The sequence below is a fragment of the Vidua chalybeata genome, assembly GCF_026979565.1.
Source record: "Vidua chalybeata isolate OUT-0048 chromosome W unlocalized genomic scaffold, bVidCha1 merged haplotype SUPER_W_unloc_4, whole genome shotgun sequence".
NCBI classification, from domain to species: domain Eukaryota; kingdom Metazoa; phylum Chordata; class Aves; order Passeriformes; family Viduidae; genus Vidua; species Vidua chalybeata.
Window position 1 is genome coordinate 407,637 of NW_026530339.1, and position 18,677 is coordinate 426,313.

Sequence of the window (18,677 nt, forward strand, 5' to 3'; positions counted from 1 at the left end):
AGCCCCTCTGTAATCTGATTATTAAACAAAAGATAAAGGATAAAGGTGGATACAAGAACAGTGAGACTGTATTGGTCAGTTTGACAGGAAGGACACTGATGTGACTAAAAAGATTTGTAGGTACTACAGAAATGGAGAGTTGAAATGCAAACAGTGAAATAACTGTTGTTGATTAGAGGAAACCACATCAGAGTGTAAAAAATGCCATGGGACATAGTGCAGAAGTGTTTGAGAACTCTATGGAAGGCAAATAGAAAATGGTGTGATAATTAACCACAGACAGCAGTCACCATTTACTTAGGGAATGAGCAGTGTGGTGTTATCCTGTTGATGGAATCCAGAAGGATCTCCAGTGTGAAATGAATGTCTGGAATTCAGCTCCACTCAGACATCCTAATAAGGGCAAAGGCATTAATGAGCAATTTGGGAGGAATGAAAAGGAAAGCCAAGGTGATAGTGAAGGTGTGACTGTGATTATCACAATGTAGATGCTCCACTTCTAAAGATTACAGATCAAGACTAGGTGCCTGCTAGTGTATATTCACTCACAAATTACTTGGCTTTATAAAATTATATTGAGTGAAAATCTGAGCATCTCTGTGTTCTGATTTATTTGCGTTCTATATTTCCATCTGTCATGGGTAGTCCTTCAGCATTTCCAATGACAGTGAATCAGTGCTGCTGATGCTGGGCGGTCAGCCCTGGTCCAGCCCAGAGTTCTTCAATATTCATCTATGAAATGCTGGCAAAATTCAGAGATTCTTAGTGGCTTTTCCAAACCTGGAATATATCTAGCAATAGGAGCCAGATCTTCTACATCACTGTTCTTTAGCAATCCACCAATAACATTCTCATGGCTTTGTTTTAATGATTGTTATGGGTTTAAGCTTCTTAGTGAATTTTTCCCATTGTCACCATGAAAGACACTAGGAGAAGGAGGGAGTGATGCCCCGGAGGTGGATGGTGGGCGATTGAGTTATACAAAGGAGTAGCTAATAGCCCTCAGACACTAAGACAATTATCAATTATTTTGAAACTGAATGATTTTGGAGAATTGTCAGAATACTTGAAAACAGACAGTGAAGTTATATTTAGTATAGTGCTTTAATTAATTTTCTATTTTAACTTTTTATTGAGACAATTCACATCAGTAAGGAAAAAAGTGCAATTTGCCTTTCCCTTTCAGTTTACACTTGTGGTGAGAAACACAATGTTTAAATTCTTAGTTTGGAATAACTCTGCTCAAACAAATAATTTAAAAAATAGATTTATCTGTAAGATAAATACCTTGGAGCATTTTGTGAAGAATGTTTGAAAGATAAAAACATTACAGGTTTCTCACCATTGAAATGAACAGGGCTAATGCTGTTAATTATGTTCAGATTTAAATGAACAGGGCTAATGTCTTTATTAATGTTCAGCTCTTTATTATAAAGAGCAGCTGGGCAGGGGGCTCGACATGGAGCTCACCCCCATGGTTGTAGTTTTCCCAGGTGGCTGAAAGGAAGGAGGCATGCAGAGTCTGTCACTGAAGTCCAGAGCAGCAGCTCTCCCTTCTTCTTTCCTTGTGGCACACCGGTGGCCAGAGGATGAGGAGGCGTGGCGTGTAGCATCTGTTGCTGAAGTCCAGAACAACAGCTGTCCCCGCTCCTTCTGTGGTGGCAGCACCAGGGCTCTCTCTCCCTTTCTGCCTCCCTGCTTCTCAGAGCCTAATATAGTCTGTTCTTTCTTAGGTGATGACGACGGTTAAAAGTCAATCAGGGGATGTGTTTCCCTCTTCCTCAGCTAGTGCATTTGTCTAGACCCCTCTACTGTGTTTAGTTTTTGATTTAGGAGTGTCTTTATCTCCTAAAAATACTCCCATGATCCTAAGGGGTTTTTTTTATTTGCATGTTACTCCCAGAATGGCAGCGTGGAGGGTGGGAGGCCAGTTATCTCCAGGTAGTTTAGAGAAAACAAACAGAGCAATTAGCTAATTAACATTTCAATATTGGTACTTAGCTAGAGTTAGTAGGTTTTTTTAGTGTTACCATGGGAACTAAGAAGGCCCTGCCCGCGTCTCTGGGGGACACGTGGAAACTGTTCATTGCAACCATGGATGGGAATTTAGCAATAAACAGAATTAACTAGATTAGGCTGAAAGAAAACAATTTCTAAGAAAAACAAATTTCACCTAAATATACTGCTCTCTTTTCAGTGTTATATTAAGTCAAAAATTACACTGGTGCTAAACTAAGTAATTTATACCAGTTCAAAGAATTTCAACAAAGATGAAGGAGGGCTTTTATGTTTAAAGTACTATTACCAGAAAAAGGCTTCAGAGGAATTTCCATTTTTAATTACGTCTGTGAGAAATGACTGCTCACTTTTTAAAATATTAAAGGTTTATTAAACCTTAACAAAAAATACAACAAAAGGACTAAATAAGGAAAAATTACAGTGCTGGGAGCCCCGCCCTGCACCCCAGGGCTACCAGCAATGTGGCCCATCTACAAAATCGATGCTCTGCCTTTTATATCCTTAGCCCCTTTGAAAGTTTTGTCAGTCAACTCTTTCTCTGCCATCCATTGGTGGAGGTTACGTTTTACATCTTGATTGCAGTTCAGGTGTTGTTATGCTGCGCCTCCTGGTAACAAGCCAGCCTCCTCTAAATTTCTTCACTACTAAGGCTGTTACAAGAGGGAGAGAGGATTATGGAATGACACCTTACAATAACATTACTATAAATCTATATAATATATCTTAATTGTGAGAGCCAACTATTACATTACTTATCTATAACACTTCAATGGCATGCAAAGCAATAAAGGATAAGTTTGAACTATCTTGCATGAGTTATGAAACATCAAAGCCTGATAACTGTGTAGTGGTTTTGGTTTGTTAATTTAAGATTTTTTTAAATTTTGAAATGTTTTTGGTTAATGTATTAAAGAATGTGATGGGTTTGGTGTTGGTTTATTATTAATATATTTAGTTTTTGTTGTGAGATAGGATTAGGTAAAGGTAAAGTAGGTTTAAAACTTTAAAAGGGTATAAAAGAGAATTTTATTAAAAGTAACTAGAAGGAAAAAAAGGTAGTAAGACTTAAAATAAACTTTTTAGAGTATTTTTCTTTTTTCTATTTATAACTTTTTACTGAGAGTGTAAAGAAACTAAACTTAAGATTTTTAGTTAATTACTTTTAAAATAGGTTTTTTTTAGTTTATTGAGGGAGAGAAGTTTTTTTGGTAAGGTTATGGAGATTTTTTCATAAGAGGGAAAACCAGGTTTTTTGTGGTTTTTAATTTTTCTATGAATAGTAGTTGTTTGGGGAACTTTGTTATTGTGAAATTTTTATTATTTTTATAAGTTTTTTAATCGTTTGTTGATAGGATGGGTTATGTTGATTTATGGGGTATTGTTTTAAAGATGAGTGATTTAAAGGTTAAAGTTTTTATTGTTTATTTTTAAAATTATTTTTATCTATGGGAACAGAGATTTCTTTTTCTTTTGGAAGTATAGGACTAATTTTTTTCTCCTTTTGTTTAAACTTTTTATGGGATTATAGTTATTTTAACATTTGTTTATTTTAGTATGGAGGTTTTTGTTTGATATTAATTTGAACACTTTTTTTTATAGTTTTATGGGTTATAAGGAAAAAAAGACGTTTTTTATAGTTTATAATAGGATTTTAGTTCTAAAAAGTATATTTTTACTTTTTTTATTTGGGACTTAACTTTTTGATTTTGATGTTTTTATGTTGCTTTTTTATATGTTTGTATTTTGGTTTTGGGGTTTTTTTTGAGGGAGGATTGAAGTATTGAAAGGGTTAATATTATGTTTGGGTTTTTAAAATGGTTACTTGATTTCTGGTTTAGCTGGGTGTTTTAGATGATAGCTGGGGGAGGTGTTTTGGATTTAATTAGTTAGGTTAGAATTTAGTAGTAGTACGCCAGGATGGGGGGGCGACTTTCTTTTTTTCTTTGTTTGATAGTTGTGAGTAACTTTTACAGAGGTAAAATCTTAGTATTGACCCGGGACTGCTCCTAGGGTGGAGCAGGTACAGCCGGCCCTGGGCTAAAGAGTTGTAGTAAGTAGTTAGATGTTAGGAAGGCTAGCTCTATTCAACCCGCAGCACTCTCTTTTTCTTGTCTAAGAGTAGATGGGAAAAAAGAAGGAAAGCTAGTAGTTTAGAGAAAGAGAGCCCAGCCCTGCAGTAGGGCTAGTGGGCCCAGCCAGAGACAGGGGCCTGCCCAGCCGTATTATTTTGTTCCTGACCAGAATAAAAAAGAAACAGTTCTCAAGTTTTTTCGTCTTTAACATGTGTGTTTCAAAGAAGCATGTCTAACTTCTTAATAGTTCAACAGATTGTCAGTTACACAAAAAGCTTTACATCATTTCTCTAAATTTCCTCCCATTCTAAACTATAACACTGATATAATACATGGTGCTTATGTGATAAACTGTGGTAACTTGTTTCTTCATCAAAGAAATTGGAATATTAAAGGAGGAAATATAAAAATTAAAGTATGAGGGACTAGCTTGCCTGTTAGGAGATAGGGGAAGCATCTGTGAAGTTGGGAAACAGGAAGCAACTGCTACAAACCGCAAGGCTATAGACATATTGCAAAATGTTAGACCACAAGTATAACTAATCATCATTTAGGGAGCTTTTCTTAGCTTTTTTTTGCAGACACAGGCTAAGGATGTTGGGGGATGGCTGGAGCTGATTATGAAATCAGCGACCACCAGGCAACGGCCACTGGACTAGACAACGCAGGAGTGCTCCGGGTACGCCCATCACTGTCCGGAACCGATTGTGAAACCAACGATCACCTGCCTCGACACAATGCAGAGAGAGATGCTCAAGCTACGCCCACCGCTATCGCAAGAGACACCTCCAAGAAAACTATAAAAAGAGACTGAACAAGGGAGTGGGGTGTGGGGCACTGCAGTGTGGGACACTGCAGGAGGGGCGGTTAGGAGACCCCTACCCACCCAGCGCTGTTTTGCTTGCTACTGCTTGCTGTAATTAATAAAATTCTAATTGACCTTAAAAAGGCTGAATCAAATTATTCGCCTCAATTTATCACAATTTGGTGCCGTGACTCGGATAAAGGAAATCCAGGAGGGAGGCTCCACTAGGGTGAGGCGCCCCACCGCCTTTTTGCGGTGGACCTAAGGGGGGGCTTCCTCCTTGGGCCTTTACCGACGAACCTAAAACTCAGTAGCAAGCAAAGGTACCCCCGTTAATCTTTGTGCACGAAGAACCGCGGAAGAGTGAACACGCAGGAAGCGTAAGTAGCCCCGGTGGGTGGTGGGCCTCTTTTTTCCAGGGTTGATTAAAACCTGCTGGATTGAGGGATTAATATTCCAAGAGCATCCAGGGTTGATTCAAACCTGCTGGATTGAGGGATTAATATTCCAAGAGCATCCAGGGTTGGGGACGTAGGAGGGGGAGAGCTGCACCCCCTCGGCGTCAGGTTACCCTCGGTGGGGAGGCTCCTGGGTTAGGAGGAGAGCAAGCGGGCCTAACCCAGACGTGGAGGTGGACTGCGTCAAAGTTCCTGGGGTGGGGGATCCCCGGAGAAACTTCCCCAAGTTTTGGCTTATTACTTTGGAATAAGTGTGTGTGTTTGGTGGGCCCCGTACAAGCGGGCTCCGGGGTGCGTGTGAGAGGGACAAAGCCTCGACCCCGGAAACGGGGTCTTTAAGAGTCGTTTAGGGGTGTGTAGTCCCAGAGTGATTGAGGTGAATAAGAAGACACACAGGGCGAAGCCTCGGTCGAGAAACGGAGGCGCCGGAAAGACGTGAGTAGTCCGGTCCGCTCGGTCGCTCGGTCAGGGGTGGGAGTCCTGGAGTGTGGCGAATGCGAATGTGTGTGTGAGAGGGGAACTGGCAGCTCAGATTCCCCAAGTGAGTGTGGACCCCATAGTAGTGCGTTTCCCATATCCGGCGACGGAGTGGGCCACAAATTGGGGGAAGCGACTGTCGTATTGTTTGTGTTGAGTGTGAGAAGGCACTCTAGAAGATGGGTCAGAAAAAAAGTAAATCTGCTGAACCCATGGGTGGGAGAATCTCGGTAAAACTTCCTCAGATCCCAGAGGAAAGTCCACTAGGCTTAATGGTAAAGCATTGGGATGCCTTTCCTTCTAGAAAAGGAAAAGACAGGGTTAAAATGATCCATTATTGTATGGAAATTTGGGGAGGTAAACAAATAAGAGGAGACCAACTATATTGGCCCGTATTTGGGTCGTTTGAGGATTGGATTTGTCAGGCTCTAAATATATATGTTAACTCCAAAGAGCCCTTTAACAAAGAGGAGAGCGAATATGCAGCTCTTTGGATAATGGGAGAGACAAGAACAAAGCTATTTGCTCTCAATAGTAAAAGGAAAAAGAAAAGCATACGGGAGGAGGAAATACCCCCAGTTATCCCTCCTCCCTATATACCACCACCTCCTCCAGTACCTCCACCCCTGCTACAATACCCTGACCCCTCAGCCCCTGTTCGAGAATTATCTGATGACGAGGGATCAGAGGTTAGGGGGTCGGAGGGGAATACCCCCAGGATGTCCCGGAGAGTCACTAGGAGTCAAACCTGACAAAGGGAGAAACAAGAACTGGGCATATTTCCTCTTAGGGAACATGGGATGGGAATGGTACCCAACCCAAATGCAGCACAACCAGGGCAGCCAGCCCAAATTTTGGGAGTGGGATATATATCTGTCCCACTAAGTCCGGGAGATGTCCGAGATTTTAAAAAGGAAATGGGACATCTGTTGGAAGACCCCCTGGGGGTGGCGGAGCGATTAGACCAATTTTTAGGACCTAACATTTACACTTGGGAGGAGCTGCAATCTATCTTGGGAATCCTATTTTCTGTGAAGGAAAGGAGAATGATTAGGGAGACGGGTATGAGGATCTGGGACGATGAACACCAGCAAGGACCGTTAGCAGACACCAAATGGCCCCTCCAGAATCCTCAGTGGAATAACCAAGACCCGGTACATCGCATACACATGAGCGATTTGCGGAATATAATATTACAGGGAATAAGGAAGGCTGTTCCTCGTGGACAGAATGTACAAAAAGCATTTAAAGAGCACCAGAAAAAAGATGAAGATCCAACAGAATGGTTGGAGAGACTAAAGAAAGCTTTCCAGTTGTATTCAGGGGTGGACCCCAATACCCCAGAGGGTGAGACACTTTTGAAGGTGCATTTTGTAGTAAATTCTTGGGAAGATATTCGGAAGAAGTTGGAGAAATTAGAAGGATGGCAAGCGAGAGGATTGGATGAGTTGTTGCGAGAGGCTCAAAAGGTGTATGTTAGAAGAGAAGATGAGAGTTTTAAAAAGCAGTCTAAAATCATGTTGGCAGCAGTAAGGGAGGGACAACAAAATCCCCAAAGGAGAACTGGAGGTCAGTCCAGAGGTCAGACTGAAGTCCAGCGAAGTCGGTTTGAAGGAAAGTTGGGAGGTGGAGAGCAGCGAAGTCGGTTTGAAGGGAAGTTGAGAGGTGGAGAGAGCATTGTCTGTTTCTATTGTGGGAGGAAGGGACACATGAGGAGAGAATGTCGACAGAGGATTGCTGATGAGGAACAGTTCAAAGAAGATTAGGGGGGTCGGGGGCTCTATTTGCTGGGGACAAGGGAAAGAACAGAGCCCCTGGTAAAATTAAAGATAGGTCCCCAGCAACAAGAATATGAGTTCCTTGTGGACTCAGGGGCGGAGAGATCAACCGTCCAGACCCTTCCCCAAGGGTGTAAGGTTTCACCTGAAATAATACAGGTGACTGGGGCCAAAGGGGAACCCTTTGGAGTACCTGTAATTAAGGATGTACTTTTAGAAAGTGATTCTAAATTAGGAATTGGGTCATTTTTACTAGTTCCAGAAGCAGATTATAATCTATTAGGGAGAGATTTGATGGTCGAATTGGGGATAGGGATAGAGGCAAAAAAGGGAGAACTAACAGTAAAACTATATTCTCTCCAGGCTGAAGACGAGAAAAAGATTAACCCAGAAGTTTGGTATACCCCCGACAGTGTGGGGAAATTAAACATTGAACCCTTTGAGGTAACTATTAGGAACCCAGAAATCCCTGTCAGGATTCGGCAATATCCCATACCCAAAGAGGGGAGGGAAGGACTAAAAACAGAAATAAAGAGACTTTTGGAAAAGGGACTTTTAGAACCTTGCATGTCCCCTTTCAATACCCCCATCCTGCCGGTAAAGAAACCAAATGGCAGTTACAGATTGGTGCATGACTTGCGGGAAATCAATAAAAGAACAGTTGAAAGATTCCCGGTCGTAGCCAATCCACATACTATTTTAAGCCAACTTGGCCCAGAAAACCAGTGGTATAGTGTAATAGATCTTAAAGATGCCTTTTGGGCCTGTCCCCTTAAGGAAACTTCTAGAGATTATTTTGCTTTTGAATGGGAAGACCCGGATACACATAGAAAACAACAATTGAGGTGGACAGTCCTTCCCCAGGGGTTTACCGAATCCCCAAATTTGTTTGGGCAAGCTCTGGAACAAATATTGGCAGAATATTTGCAGGGGGAGGGGATTGTGCTTCTACAATACGTAGATGATTTATTAATTGCAGGGAAAGAAGAAGAAAAAGTAAGGGAAGAAACTATAAAACTCCTAAATTATTTAAGCCTTAAGGGACTCAAAGTTTCAAAGTCTAAATTACAATTTGTGGAAGAGGAAGTTAAGTACCTCGGACACTGGCTGACTCAGGGGACTAAGAAATTGGATACTGACAGAGTCCAAGGAATACTTTCCCTGGAAGCTCCAAAAACTAAAAGGCAGGTTCGACAGTTACTGGGACTTTTTGGGTATTGCAGACAATGGATTGAAAATTTTAGTGGGAAAGTTAAATTTCTGTATGAAAAACTAACAACAGACGGGTTATTAAAATGGAGCTCCAAGGATGAGACCCGGTTAAAATCATTAAAAACCGAATTGGTCAATGCCCCTGTTCTCAGCCTCCCGGATTTAAAAAGACCATTTTTTTTATTCATTAATGTAAATGAAGGGGTGGCGTACGGGGTGTTAGCCCAGGAATGGGCTGGAGGAAAGAAACCAGTGGCATATCTCTCAAGGCTTCTCGATCCTGTTAGTCAAGGGTGGCCTGCCTGTCTGCAATCAATAGTGGCTGCTGCCCTTTTGGTAGAAGAAGCTGGAAAGATAACTTTTGGGAGTGAACTGAAGGTTTTATCTCCTCATAACATCCGTGGAGTACTACAACAAAAAGCAGATAAATGGATAACAGATGCCAGACTCCTAAAGTATGAAGGCATCCTAATTTCTTCTCCTAGGTTAAGTGTTGAAACCACAAGCTTACAAAATCCAGCCCAGTTTCTATATGGGGAACCAGTTGTGGGACTAACTCATGATTGTCTTTTGCAAATAGAGGAACAAACAAAAATAAGACCAGATCTCGAAGAGGAGGAATTAGAGGAAGGATATCGATATTATGTAGATGGATCCTCTCGGGTCCTTGAAGGAAAAAGGAAATCTGGGTATGCTATTGTGGATGGGAAGATTTTTAAGAAAATAGAATCTGGTCCTCTTAGCCCCAGCTGGTCAGCACAAGCATGTGAATTGTATGCAGTGCTCAGAGCTTTAGAACTGCTAAGAGGAAAGGTTGGGACTATTTATACTGATTCAAAATATGCTTATGGGGTGGTTCATACATTTGGTAAAATCTGGGAAGAAAGGGGACTTACCAATTCACAGGGAAAGGGGTTGATACATGGGGAATTAATTTGGAAAGTGCTCCAGGCCTTGAGAGGTCCGGAAAGAATAGCTATTGTTCATGTAAAAGGACATCAAGTGGGGGTGGGAAACTCAGTGCGGGGAAATAACTTAGCTGACCAGGAGGTGAAAAAGGCAGCTCTAATGAGTTTAAAACCATATAAGGGGGGGGTCACACAAAGGGAAAATTGCTCCACTTGTGGAGCTGACTTAGAAGAAGAACCATGTTGGGCTTGTTGGGATGCATACGGAATTGATTCAATACAGTGTGCCTGTGATAACCCCCAAAAGGAACATTGCTGGTTCCACGGACTCATTAATCATGAGTGCACCTTTGAAAACCCCCAAGAGAAACACTGCCGGTTCCATGGACCCATTAACCATGTGTTAGCCTTCACGGTACAGGAAAAACAAAAACTAAATCAAATGGGGGTGAAGGAAAAAGAGGGAGGCAAGTGGATACTACCAGATGGGCGAGAGGTACTCCCAAAAGGAATGGCAATAAGGGTCCTGCAAGCAATTCATGAAAAAACCCACTGGGGAACTCAAGCCCTGGTTGACCAATTTGCAATTAAATATATGTGCATAGGGATCTATAACCTTGCAAAACAGGTAACCCAACAATGTTTAACCTGTCAAAGAATAAATAAACAACAATTAAGAGAAAGACCAATGGGCGGAAGGGAACTGGCACAACGACCCTTTTCACATATACAAATCGATTTTACAGAATTACCAAAAGTGGGGAGGTATAAATATTTATTGGTACTGGTAGACCACTTAACCCATTACATGGAAGCTTTTCCTACGGCCCGAGCTACTTCGAACACTGTGGTAAAAGTATTATTAGAGCAAATTATCCCCCGGTATGGATTAATTGAGTGTTTAGACTCAGACCGGGGACCCCACTTCACCTCTAAAATTGCAAAAGATGTCCTGACAGCTTTGGGGACTCAATGGAAATATCACACCCCATGGCATCCACAGAGCTCGGGGAGGGTGGAAAGGATGAATGGAGAAATAAAAAAACAACTCACAAAGTTAATGCTGGAAACAAAAATGTCATGGGTTAAGTGCCTACCTCTTGCCTTATTGAACATTCGAACTCAACCCCGAACTGATGTGGGAATCTCCCCATTTGAAATGCTATTTGGAATGCCTTATGATATGGAAGCCCCCACAGATCACCCCTGCCTTAAAGATTCTCATATTAAATTTTACATCACCCAAATTATGAGCAGAAGGCAGGAATTGAGAAAGAAAGGAGTGCTGGCACAGAGACCACCTCTGGACATAACAATCCATAAGATAAAACCAGGGGATCAAGTACTTATTAAGTCTTGGAAGGAAGATTCCTTAACCCCATGCTGGGACGGTCCCTTTCTTGTTTTGCTTACCACAGAAACGGCAGTCAGGACGGCCGAAAAGGGGTGGACTCACGCCAGCCGAGTGAAAGGTCCAGTTGCTACAAATAACCAGTGGAGAGTGACTAGCCAGCCTGGGAACCTGAAAGTGACTCTTAAGAAAAACTAATGAACTCTGTGGACATTATCCAAATCAACCAAAAGGGGGAGCAAAAGGGATACAATTACAAACTAGCTGAAGACTCTATAGTGATTTGTAATAGGAAAGTTGTGAAGATTGTTATTCTTTTGTGTGCTTTAGACTCTATAGTGATATTGTAATAGGAAAGTTGTGAAGATTGTTATTCTTTTGTGTGCTTTAGACTCTATAGTGATTTGTAATAAGGAAGGTTGTGGAGATCGTTATCCTTTTGTAAAATTTGCCAAGAACGGTGGTGGGTCTATTGCCAGAAGGGAAAACCACCAATTGAGGTTTGTACTGAGTGCTAAAAACTCAGAGAAAACTAATTGAAACTGTACTAAGGATAGGAGAATTGGAAAATCGGTGGGTCAGTTTTGGATCTGAGTGGTGGAAAATATTTACCAAGGGAATATACCCTGAGTATTTTCGTTTACTAACGAGCCCACTCCATTTGCTGCTCAGATAATAAAAGGGTGTTGTCAAAAGGAACTGAAGGGGATTCCTTGCAACCCACTTCTGGTCAAAGATAAGAACTGGGAACAGTGCAAGGCTAGGCAGGAGCGGAAAAGGGGACGCTCAGGCGAGTACTGCTGCTGCCGAGAAGATGGTTTACCTCGCAGCTCGAAGCACCCGAGTCGGCGAGCGAGGCAGAGAGGAAAAGGCCAAGCCCCCTCTAAGTGGAACAATGCTGAAATGCTCCAACCATTGCCAGCCGAATACTAGGCTCCCTCAAAGGACCAGTCTAAGTGCCTCCGAAACACCAAGGGAGCAGCAAGCCCAAAAGGGGAAAGCAGGATGTTACAAAACAAAAACAAGGCTAGGACTCCACCCTTATTGGCAAATTATTAGCTTTTTATTGCTCTGTCCTAATGGTGTTTCTGGTCAAGACAATGCTGAATGGCTGTGATCCCAAGCCTTTACCCAATACACTGGATCTATGGGAAGCCAGCCTGATTTAGAAGGTTTAAATTTAACAACTCTAGTCATGCACGATAACCAGATATATACTAAGCAGGAGTGGAAAAGACAAGAGGGGTGGTCACTTCAAGGAACCATAGGAGAGGAAATTAAGATAGGGTGTCGAATGATTAACGGGACTACCTACAATAAAGTTATCCAAATCAGTGTAGATAATCACAAGCATTCGAAGGTATGCAATCATCCAAGTGAATTAGACTGTTGGTATAACTTCACATTAAGGCAAACTGTTGACGTGGTTTGCCTCTGGGCCCACAACACCATTGGGTTGTCTTTCAAATTTACAATAAACGCCATGGCCAAGCCTTTTACAAACCACTCCAGCATTCAAGTACACACCAAAAATATACCATTCAATCTTGAACCCAAGGTTTTTGAAATCGGCCCATATGTCATAAGAAATACGGGTCAACAAAAACTGCTCTTTAACCCAGAATGGTCCCTTAAACGTGTTGAACTGTTAATGCAAACTAATATCTCGGCAGTTCAGCCAGCCTGCTCTCCCTTCCTAAGGTCATCCTTCGAAGGATGGACAAAGTGGCTACAAAAACAAGTACATCTCCGAGGTAGAATGAGAAGGGATTTAACCGGGATGTTAGGAACCGGATTGGGGGTTTTGAATGGGATTGACTCTGAGATATTAATGAACAAATTAGTTGCAGCAACTAACGATTTGACAAAATTAAATCAGCCTTTACAATCTTCTCTATTAGCACTAGGAGATAATCAGTGGCAAGTTTCAAAGGTACTGCCAAAGTGGAGAGATATTGAGGATCACGACCATGACTTATTGGTAGACATGTTACAAGTGGCACAAGAGAACATATCCTTAGCCCTTAGTTGTATACAAGCACAATTATGGATACAATCAACAGCAGCTTTAATCATAAGAGAAGGAAGTGAGGGGGTGTTTCCAACTGAAGTACGAAGGGTCATCTGGGACAATGCCACAGACTTTGAGAGGGATTCCCAATCTTGGTGGACCTTGGTGAATTTTACCTATAATCCCACCACTAACACTGCTACTGCCTTTGTGCTCACTATATGGAATGCCATAATTCACACTATACACCCTATTGTTGCCTTAGGAATAAGTCATGAAAAGTCAGTATTATACCCCTCAGAACATAGGGTATGGGCCTGGAAAAACCAAGGGAAATGGCAAACCATTAACCTAGAACCTTGCATTGCTCAGGAACAGCAGGGATTTATCTGCGAGACTAATTCAATTAGTGCTCAAGATGTATGCCTTGACACTGACCAAGGTATTTGCCACTTTGAAATCTGCCCAGACCCTAACCCACGAACTGTATTAGTGTATATAGGTAATGGCTGTGTGTGTTTAAGGACTATGTGTGATGCTATAGAAATTGATAAGAACAAGGTTTCCTTATTTACTAGAAATCATTCCAATTTCTGTATTTGCAACTTTATCAAAATTACTGGGTGCGACTTTAACTACTCGGCCCCAGTTGTATCCCACCAATTAATAAAATCAAACTACACAACATATGACAAATTACCACCCACACCCATTGGAATGAATTTAACCCTGGTTAAACAATTAATGAAACACCAAGATCTAATCAAAATTATAGAAGAAATTCACAAGAATGGACAGAAAACTCTCGTAACTGTCCATCATGACATAACTGAAATAAACAGAGTTCTGCAAAGAGTAAAAAAGGATGGAAGCCATAACTGGTGGGATGCGCTATTCGGATGGTCACCAACTGCAACTGGGATCATGAACACTCTAAGTCACCCCATTATAGTCTTACTAATCCTAGTCGCTATAAGTCTAATAATGTCAATTTTAACACTCATATGGAATTGGAGGATGTTGCAACGCGTGGCTACTCTGACTTCACTCTTTAGAACTCATGGAATCCTGCTGAAAGAAAACTGTCCTGAAGTAGAAGACACTTTACTTCTAGCATACGAAGCAGCAAAGCGATTTGATGAACAAAATGGTAAAAGAGAAAATGGGGGATTGTGATAAACTGTGGTAACTTGTTTGTTCATCAAAGAAATTAGAATATTAAAGGAGGAAATATAAAAATTAAAGTATGAGGGACTAGCTTGCCTGTTAGGAGATAGGGGAAGCATCTGTGAAGTTGGGAAACAGGAAGCAACTGCTACAAACCGCAAGGCTATAGACATATTGCAAAATGTTAGACCACAAGTATAACTAATCATCATTTAGGGAGCTTTTCTTAGCTTTTTTTTGCAGACACAGGCTAAGGATGTTGGGGGATGGCTGGAGCTGATTATGAAATCAGCGACCACCAGGCAACGGCCACCAGACTAGACAACGCAGGAGTGCTCCGGGTACGCCCATCACTGTCCGGAACCGATTGTGAAACCAACGATCACCTGCCTCGACACAATGCAGAGAGAGATGCTCAAGCTACGCCCACCGCTATCGCAAGAGACACCTCCAAGAAAACTATAAAAAGAGACTGAACAAGGGAGTGGGGTGTGAGGCACTGCAGTGTGGGACACTGCAGGAGGGGCGGTTAGGAGACCCCTACCCACCCAGCGCTGTTTTGCTTGCTACTGCTTGCTGTAATTAATAAAATTCTAATTGACCTTAAAAAGGCTGAATCAAATTATTCGCCTCAATTTATCACACTTACTTGGCTCAAAAGCCTAAGAAAGCAATTGTTGTAAATAGAGACAAGCCAATCTAAATTAATTAATAGCATAAATTTATTTTGCGATCGCGTAACAATTTAGAGTTCGAATTTGCCCCGACCGCAGCTCGGTCGGGATTTGCCCACAGTCTACAGAGCAGCTCTGGGTGCAAACCGACAGAGTCAGTGTCTCCTTCGAGTTTGCGCACCATTGTATTTCTGCAGAGGGTTTTTATACTTTTTATTCCGCCTTTGGCTATAAGTCATTGTGGCAAGCTGCATATTCATGCAGTCTTCTCTCACAGAGAAGGCATTTTGGCTGCTAATGTTGTCTGAGCAGCAGATCATCAGCTAGTGATGAGTCCAGATGTCCCCTTCCTTGTCTTTCCTCTTGGTGTTGAGTCTGGGTTCTGGCCTCAAAGCCACTTGCCTGGGATTCGCTTGGGTGGGACGTAATAGCCAGCTTTTGCAGTCATTGTTTTCTGCTGGCTAGGGCTTTTTAAATGTTAATTAGGTGCTTGGCAACTTAATCTGCGAATTCCCCTCGCCCTGGTTTTTTACAGCAACTCTAAAACATTTTATGGCTACAGTGTATAGCATGTACGAACTGCACGAATTACATATATAACACAATCCTTTATTCCAGACATTTCAGACGAAATCTCATCCAGATGAATACTCAGTGAAAATTGCGGTGTAATGAATTTTCAGCCTGAAATTAGTTTGCTGTTAAGATCATCTTGGAGATAGGACCAAAGATTTAATCAACATGGCAGGTGCCTATCCTTATGGAAGCAGACTGAATGACTACATAAGATTAGATAAATAACTTTTAGGTGGCTGGAATATGAGATAAATCCCACCCTCCTTTGCCTCTTTCTTCATCTTCTGCACTGAGCACTATCCATCTTTGCAACAGCACCATTGGAGGTACGCAGCAGAAATACTTTATAATCGCAGTTGGCAGAGAAGTGCAGGGGGAATTTCCACTGTTACTAAAACAGCATTCTCTGGGCAAAAAATGTTGAGTGTTCTTTTAGAGTTTGATCTTCTTCTCATTCAACCACCATCCTAGCAATTTATTCCTGCTGACTTTTATGTTGACTTTCACTTGTCTAGAGAAACCCACTCTGAGTTTGGGTTTCCAATGAGATGACTCCTCAGAGTATTTCTGCCTGAAGGAAAGAAGACTTTTCAGGGCTACGTTTAGTCATAACAATGTGGGAGAAGAGAGGATAATGTTTTTTACTTGGAAATTAACATTAACTGCACCTGCTTTGTAGCCCACCTTCAGCAAGCTAGTACTTTTAAGGCAGGCATGAAGGCAAAGACTGTCTCCAGGGTATTGTGATCTGGTTTAATTACAGAGGAGTAAAGAGAACTAACTCTCTGTGAATAAAACAGATCGAACCGTGAAAGGTTCGAATATACAAAAAACTGCGATGAATATCAAACTTAGATGTTGATACAAAAAAAATTATATATTTTATTTAATAGCAAAAGAGGCAAATAAGTGAAAAAAGAAAGAGAAGAAAGAAAAAGAAGAAAGAGAGAGAAAAACATAGAGAGAGAGAGAGAGAGAGAGAAAGAAAGAGAGAGAGAAAAAAAGACGTGTGTAGTGTGGGAGACAGAAAGAGTGACAAAGATTAAGTAGAAACCTATCACCCTTCCATGAGTCCCAGAAACATCTCATTGCTCCGCTCCATCGGGTCTTCTTGGTGGTGAGGGTTCCCTGCCGAAAAGGTATGGAATCCAATAGATTAATATAAGTTTGGGCCAGGTGGGAACACCCAGGTGCCTCCCCAGAGGGAGGGGCAAATTTGACACTGTCCTTTGCAAGACTCTGGATCTGTTGCATCATCTTGCATCACGTGCAGTGCTCTGGTGCAGGGTCTGGGAACCCCTTTGGGGAGGGGCCTTTGATGGGTCATGACACCACCTCTGCTGTCCCTCATGTGGATGTCCCATAGATCTGGCTTTCCCAGGATGAAGGCCCCCCCCCCCACCCCGCAGCTGGGCTGGTCTGCACAGCAGAGGATGGACATTCACTGCCTTTGACCAGAGGCTGTGCCACACACCCAAAACCTCTCCTTCTCCCCCCTTTGTTGTGGAGGTCTGTGCAAGCCTGGCAGCAGATAAACCTGGGGCTGTGGCCTCCACCCCGAAAGTGCTGGGTTGAGACCTGCTGTGGATGCTCTTCCAGATGCTTTGAACAATAGTGTTACTTTCTTTATCTCAAGTTGCCTTAGGTGGTTTAACCCACAGTTCAGGACTTCAGTCAGGCGGCTCATCCAGGGTAGGCTTCAGTGGTGCAACTTCATTATATACATTTACTATAACAGGCAAAAGTCCTTAATAAAGATGTTTAAGCCATAAACCATAACATTTCAGTCTCCGACACAGGGAAATGTCAGACTGGCTAGGTGGCATATGACTGAGGAAAAGACATCATGTTGTAGCAAAACCCAGAGTTACAGAGCAAAGTATTGTGTTAGTCTCATGCTCTGGCATGTTTTAGCCAGTAAATTAGCTCATATTTGGTAATTCTGTTACTCAGCAGATTAGACTTTCACTGTGGTGATATGGGTGAGAAACCCTCTAGCACACAATAGCACACAGTGACCCATCATGATGTTCCACCATGGGAGAAGAGATCAAGCAATATTTTGTTGCTGGAATGGAAGGAAAAAACAGTTCTGTTGGCATTTCAGACCCATCTGTGCTTGATCCAGCATGCTTATACAGCTGGACTTGCATAATCTCTGCAGCCTCCCAAGTGAATTGCAGCCTTGTATTCACTTTAGAGCCATCTATTACTCTCCACTGTTTATGTACCTACCTAAAAAATCCATAACTGGTCTCACATTGAATCAATGCTCAGAGTCAAATTGTATACAAACAAATTGAATAAAGCTAAGAGCTCTGAAGGGCCTCTTATTTATCCCATGACAAGCAGAGGCACTCACAGTTCTGCTCCTGACACCTTTGTCATTAAAATATGCTGATTGTACAATACAAAGTTCCTTTATCATTCACCTCCTTGACAAAAAAGAACCTTTGAACAGGAATGTTTTATGTGGTTATCACAAGAACAGTGCTCAAGTAGAGACTGCATCAGTAAAGTGCAAAAATAAAATTTTGTTCTCTTGAAGACTCATATTTCAAGCCATTTTTTTTGATGTAAGGAAAAAATTGGATTTGACTTTTAAGAAAAATTTCTATTTGGCTGGCAATTAGATCATAAGTAAGAATCATAGGACTTGCTAGATCATATAGTCCATTCTCCTTCCACTACAGGATTGGTTTTCAGACTTGAGGTCTAATTTCATTATTTCAAAAGGACAAAACATCAGACTTATGGAAAGTAATGTAACTGCTGCAATATTCACCCTTCAAAGAACACTTTTAGGCAGTACCCCCAAAACTAACTGCTGGCAAATAAACTGCAACTGGAAATGATAGCAGCTGAATATCTGTTTTGCTGAGTTGAAGGTGATATCAGCTCACCTACCTGCCCTAATTTGTATTCCAGGCTATTTCTGAGGACATACTTTTAAAAGTATTGAACCATTAAAACTGAAAATCACGTACAAAGACTCTCTAACTAGTTAAAGTTAGAAAGTGGTATGTTTATTACACTGGTGGATCGTCCCTGAAATGTGTGACTGCACCGCACAAGGTTCTTTGTCTTCTATTTATTTCCCAAAATACTACATATGCATAACCCCAGCACCTCCCATCCCCGCTTTGTATTAAAATCAGGTTATTAGTCC